General features: G+C 28.0%; 1 long non-coding RNA gene across 1 annotated transcript; it reads left to right on the forward strand.

The window, feature by feature from the left end:
• The first annotated feature begins 2,418 nt into the window (after nucleotides 1–2,418).
• On the forward strand, nucleotides 2,419–4,223 carry LOC112283972 (uncharacterized). Its single transcript, XR_002970271.3, has 3 exons — nucleotides 2,419–2,787; nucleotides 3,355–3,535; nucleotides 3,624–4,223. It is a non-coding gene; the product is annotated as an uncharacterized LOC112283972 (long non-coding RNA).
• The last annotated feature ends 5,114 nt before the right edge of the window (nucleotides 4,224–9,337 follow it).

Here is a 9,337-nt window from a genome sequence, read left to right on the forward strand (position 1 = left end):
AAACTTGAGGCCTTTCATCAATGACATTCATCAAAAACAAGATGAAAAATTACAAAGATCTATAAAAGATGATGACCGCTCCTCATGGAATTCATCTCTAGAAGGGAAGATAATGTCACGGACATATATATTGACCTCAATATTTACTTATATGATTAGATAGAAGTACATAAATATAGATTAATTTCATAAAGTCTTGTAGAGAAGCTTCCTAAAAGCTTCATAGATGTAATTTTGACTTTAGATGTATTGTAGGATAGAAACTTGGTCAACAAGTTAACCATGTGTTGGTAGCTTGTAGAACAAATTAACTCTGAGTAATAGCTTGTGAAACAAGCTAACTATGTGGCATACACATAGATAATTTGCCTTATAAATTAAGACATGTGGCTAGCAAAGTCAACACGTTTTGGAAATCCTATAGGACATTGCCATGTAGATCCTAATTAATAGTAGTATGGAAGCAAGAAAGAAGCCTTCTTCATTCTTTTCAATGTTTTTTTAGTCCTTAGTCTTGTTTCAAGACTTTCTAGTCTTCTTGTTTTTGGAAATAAACATTCTAGTTTAATATTACATCTTTTGAGTGACTTTCTAGTTCTCTTCAGTGACACAAGAGTGTATTGAGGATTTTCTTTCTTCAAGATTCATGTCCTTGACATTAAGTAGCAGATAAATAACTAAATCATCATAAATTTTGTAGCAGATTTATATGATGATTTAGTTATTACCTTATTTTTAGCTATTATTTGCTCCAGTTACTTTTTACTTAGAGCTATTCAATTTTTAACAATATTTAGAAAATTAAATATTAATACTAAAAATACATAATTCTTTATAATTTTTTTTAGACTTAATTGTGTATGTAAAAACTATGATTTGAAAAATCTATGTAGATTTGTATTTTTACTAGTTTAATAAAGAATTATATAAAATATGAGAGTTTTATATTTTTTGATAAAAGATAAACTAAATCTTTCTTTAAAAATAAGTACATTAATTTAGAAGAGAACAAAAATCTTATTAAAAATTAAAATTTTCTTTATAATTTTTAAAAAATAATTTCCTTATATATTTACATATTTTTCACAAAATATTTTGATAAAAAAAGATCATATATTTCTAAAGGATAAAAAAATTAAAGAAAATATTTTATTGTAAAAATAAAAAAATAAAAGAATAAATAAATAAAAGTAATTTTTATAAAGCATCAAATTTACTTATTAATATAATTAAAATTAATAAAAAATTTATTATTTATAATTCTTTATCAATGCCTTTGCCTTTTTAAAGTTTACTATCAAAAATAAATAATATGCAAGCAAATGTTACATGATTTAAAATTCTTATATTACAAAAGAAGATATAATGTTGATTAAAATATTTTTATTTGTATTTTGAAAAACTTAATTTTATTCTTTAGTACTATCTAAAATAGCAATAGAGCCATACAATGTATTATTATAATTAAAAAGAAAATATATCATAAAACAAGTATATCTATGTATAATCAAGATTTTATAATTGGATATATGTACTACCTTCTAATTATCTAATATTATTATTCAAATCTTATTGTGGTCTTATTTTATTAATTTATGTAGAATCTAAAAATTATTTAGTTTCTACATCTATTTTTTTTATATTTTTTTGTTTTATATTATTATATAAAATTATTTAACTAATATGCAATATTTTAGTACAACAATCTGAACTTGTACATATAAAATTGATAGTTGACGAATCCTTAATTTTCAAACAAACTATTTATGAATACTACCAAAAGAAGTAATTGTATATGGTTATAATAACATAATAGACTTTAACATCAATATGTTATCAACTAAAAATATGAATTTGGATATATTTTGGTTATATATATATATATATATATATATAATTAAAAATATTTAAATATATAAGATTACATGCCAAAGTAAAAAATATGCAAATCATATTATTAAAATAGAATTTTTAGAATTTTTGGAATTCAAATAGAATTTAAAATATTTGTATACATCTATAATTTTTTATTCTCAAAACATGGCTGAATATATATATAATTTAACAATGATTGGATTCACAAGGAGGAAAAAAAAAGTATAATTTAAATACTTTTAAACAACATAAAAACAATATAATTCAAAATACTCTACTTTTCTAGTACCAAAATAGAGTTTGAAATTATTATTAACCTCAAACCAGTTAAATATACTCAACTATTATTCTTAGAAAAACAAAACTACAAAAGAAGACAGAAATGAATCTTTGAAAGGTTGTGGGCAATCTTAAGTGGTGAAAAAGATACCCAAAAATAAGATAACTAACTAACAAACAATCCAACAAACAGAATGTAAAAAAAAAAATGAATGAATTAATTTTCCACTTATCCGTCCTCCTTTGGATGAAGTGGTACCGGCACCAGAGCTTCAAGCCCAGAATTAACAGAGAAATATGTAGAGCGCAATGCCCTAAAGATGTTCACAGGTGGGTGCTTCGTTGAATTGAAGGAGGGTGTTGATCATGCTCTTCCATTGATGACATTATTCCCCTTTTTCCACTCTATCTCTGCCTCTGATGAAGGGACGATTTCATTGATTGCATTTTGCTACCGGAGTAATGTGATCCTACCACAACAGTCATGAATGAAGCATCAATGTCTCTATCATGTGCACATTGATAGGCCTGGATGGTCTCTTCCTTAACTTTGTTGTGGAGGTGAATCTGAGGTTGCTGCTGGGTCATGGGCGGCGGGTGCACGAGGCAGAAGAGTCTGCTGCACCTTTTCAAGTAGAAAACAATCCTTATGCTTGGGTTTAATTCTAAAACAAGCTGATGTTTTTATCGATATTGCAGTTTAATCTTCCAGTCCTGGTTTGTCTATTGGTAGCAGTCTCATATGAGTCGAGTTAACGTGATGATCTGCTGTCCCTGTTTCAACGAATTGATCATGACCAACGTTGTGAGTGTATATTAGAGTGACCTGTTTTGTCTTCATAGAAGGTCTGTTAGGGTTTTTTTTTTTTTTTTTTTTTTTTTTTCTTTCTTTTCTGTGTAGTGGGGAGACATTACTATTAAGACTTGTTCTCAATCTGTCGAGGTGCAAGGAATTGAGGCAATGCATGGCAAAGTTCTTCCATGCCATACATGCCATGTATAGAGTTTGTGTTCCTCTGGTCAAATTAAAGATACGTACGTTTACGATTGGAAACCTGGATTCTTATTCTTATTGTGCCTTCAGTTTTGAATCCCGGTGCAATTCGCCTGTATTTCTAGTTACTCCTCTTTTATGTTGACATGTCCCTTCATCTACCCCAATTAAATGTTATTGATCCTAAAGTTCATGTCTGTGTGCAGATGGCATAGGAGGTCTGAAAGTACTGTGAACAACGCATTCCATTATATCGCAGAAATCATGTTTATACAGGACCTAGGTCCATGACCAGATGGAGGTTTCCTTCAAATCGATAATCATCTGAGCCTGGTGCAATTCTTTCAATGCCTCTGCTTCGCTTTACATCCAGGAACAAAATTGACGGTGAGTTTGCACCTGCCGTGTGCAATATCATAAATTTTATTACATACCGAAATGCTAATTACTTATGTAGCTCCGCAGTTTCGTGCAGCTCGCTCTGAAGCTGGACTTGTATTGTTTTCGCGGGAGCTCTTTAAAATGTTTGTCGGGAATCTCGACATGGCAAGGATGGGGAATTGGCTCAAGGTCAAGAAGTCAATGCCAGTATCATATTTGGTAGTACATCTCTTAAAGTCTTTACCGCGGCTGCATTGAAATGATTTCTGCCAAGATCACTTCTACCACTTTGCTTTACACGCAATTTTTCCTACTTTTCTCATGAAAACAGTTCAAACTGAGAATTCTACAACGTTCAGATACGAACTGTGGCTTCGATTGTTCTTCACTTGTGGCTTTCTTAGCATATCAAGAGGTCATAGTTGTTCATTGTAACAGTAATGTGCAGATCTCGAGCTGTAATCCTCCATGATATTAACAACTTCAGTGATCTTGTGATAATTACTGTGGTACGAGACTCTTGAAGTATAACCAGTCATAGTTATGGAAGTAATTGAATCGGAAAGTTGTTTCCTGTATAACAAATCAAAGCTGTTCAGACAGCGATCACTTGTAGGTTAAACTATATCCCTGTCAACCTACGGGCTCATCTAAAGCAGGGATCGACTTAATTAAATTAGGGCCTTTCCAGCCATAAGTTGAATCAAGTGTAAGATCATTTGATGGTCACACAAGGAACGATGGTTATTGATTCAAAGTCCTGCCATCACAGAAATATTTTGTCATTTGTTGAAACTGACATTAGTGTGAGTGCCTAGTTTTGTTGTAACGAAACTACAGATGCACTGCTGCGAGATATGGACAATGACACTGCTACGGTTGGTGATAAAGTAGGCCGCTGCTTTTGAGGTGTTCGATCACATCTTGTTAGACAGCTTGCTAGCTGTGTTGGACTGAGTTGCAGTACCTTGTAGTCGTCTCCACTTTACAAGTCTGGAAAGAGGTCGAGGTGCTCCAACTTGCTCGTAACCGAAAAATTTATCAATCGTTCGTGTTAGATGAACATATTGCAGCCTCCGTTTCTGTAAGGTTAAGAAAACCCTAACTTAATTACTATTGTAAGAGGATATATGTAGTATTGTCACAATGAGCAATATAAGCAGTGTACACGGTCTTTTCTCAAAACTTGTTGATAAATTTTCTCAAATTTTCTCCAAACTTGTTGTTAACTTGGGTTGAAATCAGACCTCAATGTACAAAACTATACGTCTATAGCGACTTTGGAGTTTTTTTAGAAATAAGAGAGTGGAATTTGAGAATAGACTTGATAGGATTTCTATAAGCATTGATTTTGTGTGATTTGGATTTGTAATGACCTCGTAAGAGCCTTGTAAAGTCAAGATTGTTTCAAATGACTTGGATTTTTGTAAAATAAAAGAGGGTTGATATTTTGGATAATTTCAAGAATTTTGTAGTAGATCTATAGATGAAATTTTGTAGGTTAATGGTTATAGCTGTGCTTAATATGTGCTATGAATTTTAACTTGATCTAATAGATGAATTCAGGATAATTGAGGTTTAAGTGGGTTAGGAACTTAGAAAGTAGAATTTTAGATCTAATGAGGGTTTCTAAGATTTCTTACAATTTATAAGTTAGATTAGAGTAAAAGTTATGTATGTAGGTAGTAGACTTATTTTTATACATATATGAAAAATTTGAGATCAAATTAATAGTGCAAAAGGGAGATATTAATACTAAAAGATCAGCATCAAGGTTGGAGAAGAAGGCCGGCCAACATTTGAATAGATTTTAGGATTTTTCTTCTATTTGGTAAGTGCGATTGTCTTTAAATTTATTATATTTTTTTATAACTAAGAGATTGAGAGGTGTTTAAATTTTCAAATAAGATCAATGGTTTAATAAAAAGATATCAAGGTTTTAAACTACCTTAGGATTTAATTAGGATTTGATTTAGGATTTAGGATTTGATTAGGATTTCGTTAGAATTTGATTTGGAATTTAGGATTTGATTAAGATTTAGTTTAGGATTTATGATTGATTAGGATTTGATTTAGGATTTAGAATTTGATTAGAATTTGGTTTAGGATTTAGGATTTGATTTAGGATTTAGGATTTGGTTTGGGTTTGGTGTAGAATTTAGGATTTACTTAAGGTTTGTCTAGGGTTTGATTTAGAATTTAGGATTGGTTAGGGTTTGATTTAGGATTTAGGATTTGATTAGGATTTGGTTAGGATTTTGTTTAGGATTTAGGATTTGCTTAGAATTTGGTTTAGGATTTAGGATTTGATTATGGTTTGTCTAGGATTTGATTTAGGATTTAAGATTTGATTAAAATTTGATTAGGATTTAGTTATGGTTTTTCTAAGATTTGATTAGGGTTTGGTTTAGGGTTTAGAATTTGATTAGAATTTGTCTAGGATTTAGTTTAGAGTTTAGGATTTAGGATTTCTCTAAAATTTGATTGAATTTTATTAGGATTTCAATTAGGATTAAATTAGAACTTAATTAAAATTATTTAAGATATATTGTGATTATTTTAATATTTTATAGAGCTTCTTAAAGATTCTTTTGAAGTTTATTATAAATTATCTTTCAACTCTTTTAAGATTTCTTATTATTTATTTTTTAATTTCTTTAAGGTTTCTTTTTGAATTTGATTAAAGCTGCTTTAGCATTGTTAAATTTTAATTAAGTTTTATTTAATATTCTATTAGAGTTAGAATTTTGTTATTATAATTTCCATTCTATTTTTTGTAGCTAGGTACCTGATGCACTCTCGAGCAATACTTTACATATTACAACGGTTGTCGTAAAAAAATGAAAAGTGATTAGAATACATAAAAATTAAGATATCTCATCTTTCATTTTGTTAATTTATACCATCATTAGAGAACTAAAAGACATACAATATTTACTAAATGATACTGCTATAGTACACAAAATATTAAATGGCCTACACTCTTGATTTATTAGTTTCTTTCAAATGCTTAAAATAAAAAGATAATTTTTATTTTAAATGAATTAATAAGTTGGTTATTAATGGAAGAAATAAATGCAAAGTTACATACTTTTTGAAGAAATAATGAAGCTCTAGTAATATGTATTTGAATTGCAATCAATCGATATCAATTTAAAAGAAACTTTGACAAATCATGGACATATACTTTTTCACATCCAATAGCTCAAACATAATCAACAAGAATTTGATGATAAAAGCTAATTCTTTGATTAAAGATCATTCAAATACTTTAGAAGAGATATTAAAGTGTTTAGTGACTTATATTTAATTTGAAATCCTAGGATTATAACTTCTAAAAGAAATTAATTTTATGCCATCATAGTCCATAGAATATTTGCTTATACACATATGAATGAAATTCAATATATATCTGATATCAAATATGTATTTGATCTTTACAAAAAAAATTTGTTTTTTACTTAGTTTATAGACCTTGCCACATGATTATATTCACAAAATAAAAATATAAAGCTCTCTCTAATAAGAAACTATTTTAGATTACAACAATTAGTACCAAAGATATCTCAAATGGACTATATAAATTAGACACATCCAAAATATCATATTAGCCACTTCTGTCCTACTTAAGAGAACTTACAAAACTAAGTCAAAATTATTCTAAAGACAAACTAGAAATTATTATTGCTAGAAGCAAACTTAGCATAAGTAGACAAAAAATTGTCATATTTCTAATATTGTAGGATGGAATACATTAATTATTCAAGATTATTTGATCTTAGCAAGAAAAATTTAGTTATATGAATACTTAGATTAAGACCAATAAAAATTAATTTTTTTATTTGCTTAAAAACAAAAAAATAAACTTAAAAAGAACATATTCAAACATATCGTTTATTGGTCTATTAAACTACTTAAGTTAATCTATATAGACTTATGTAGACCACTTTCAACTACCTCATTAGGAGGTTCAAATTATTTTATGATGCTTATAAATGACTACTTTAAAAAAACATGGATTTATTTCTTATCTACCTAAGTCTATGCATTTAGTAAATTCTTGCAATTTAAGATCATGATCTAAAAACATACACTCTATAAGATTCAAATCCTTTGCTTAGATTATAGAAGAAGATTTTTATTAAAATATTTTAGCAATTATCTACGTACTTTTGTAATAGAGAGAGTTAGCTTCTAAGAAGCGCTAGGCTTCTTGCTACCATTAATTACTCAAATAAGTTATAAGTTTATAAAATATAAATCTTATTTATAGCTTGTCCTCATGAAGACAATTACATCAAATATATAAGTCCTAATTACATAAGAATCTCCAAGATATGACTAGATATCTTAATATTACTTCTATTCTTATGGAAATTCCTTCTAAATCTATATCACCAAATAACTTCCAATATAATTGTCTAATTGGATTCAAACTTCTCTATAACTTAACTTATATCTTTATCTACTTCTATAAAAAATATCAACTATAGATTCATTATGGACCTTTAGATATGGTATAATTTCTAATAAATACTAAATATATTAATTTCTAAACATCCATGCACTAAATCCATCATATCTTAAAAATCCAACACTCAAATACCATAAAATATTATATACAACTTCTTAATATAGTGATTTACATATGAAAATTTTCAACCAAAACTTCATCCAAAAATTCAAGATATGGCCCACATTAAAACCTCTATGAAAAGAATTTACCTATAAATTCTAATTTTGAAGCATTGACTTCCAATAGTTCTTTCTCTTTTATTCTAAATTTAAATTTATTGATTCTTTCATATAAAATTTAGCTCTTTAAGTCAACTTTTGAACTTCACTTGTTAATTTTTAAAAGCTCTCACACAATTCCTTGTATTCAAAAAGTGTGGCAATAGGTACAATTTTAAGACCCTAAATTCAAGCATCTATTTCTTCCTTATAAAAACTCCAAATTCCTTGATATTTACACAAAAATTATTGTTTTCAATATAAGTCTAGAAATGCTAATCTTTGAGTTTTAAATATTTGCTTTGAAGTAGTGTCAAATTCCAATATGGTTTCAAACAAAATCTTAAAGTCCATTAGACATAACCTTTAATCAAAAAGAATGAAGCTTTCTATCAACTTGCCTTATCCATCTATTTAGAATGGCTTAGAAATTAAAATATTATACCTTTGATATCAAAGCCCTTCTAAAATTCTTATCAATAAATTTAATAACTTTTATCTTTAATTACAAAATTTAAAATACAAATTTAAGAAAATTAAATAAGTATTTTATTTTATTTTATTTATTTATTTTTAATTAATTAATTAAAAATCAAATTCTCAAATTATTTCATATTATTTTTATACATTACGGTACTTTCTACAACATCCAATCTTTCTAAACCTATACATCTTTTAGTATGTGCCAATTTAACCATCACCATCTTCTTCATCATCTCCATCTTTTTTTCCATCTTCTATTTAGTCTATATCTAATATTTCAAAATTTAAAAGATTATTTAGAATAAATTTGTAATTTCTTCTCTTGAATGCCTTGATTTACTTTTTAGCTACAAATATCTTCAACATCATACCATCCAACTCACAAAGCAAGTAGGTGGCATTATCAAATATTGTTACTATCATATATGGTCCAATCCATCTTTGAGAAAACTTTCTAAGAGTACTATGTTGATGCTCCAAACTACTATCAAACACTAATATCTAATCTTCTTCTGCAATTGGTTTGGATCTCAAAAAGTGAATCTTTCCAAACCTCTCTTTGTTGCTTAATTTAATAGCCTTTAATTTCTC

The sequence above is a fragment of the Physcomitrium patens genome, chromosome 6 (genome assembly GCF_059467195.1).
Source record: "Physcomitrium patens ecotype Gransden chromosome 6, ASM5946719v1, whole genome shotgun sequence".
In the NCBI taxonomy this organism is placed as follows: Eukaryota; Viridiplantae; Streptophyta; class Bryopsida; order Funariales; family Funariaceae; genus Physcomitrium; species Physcomitrium patens.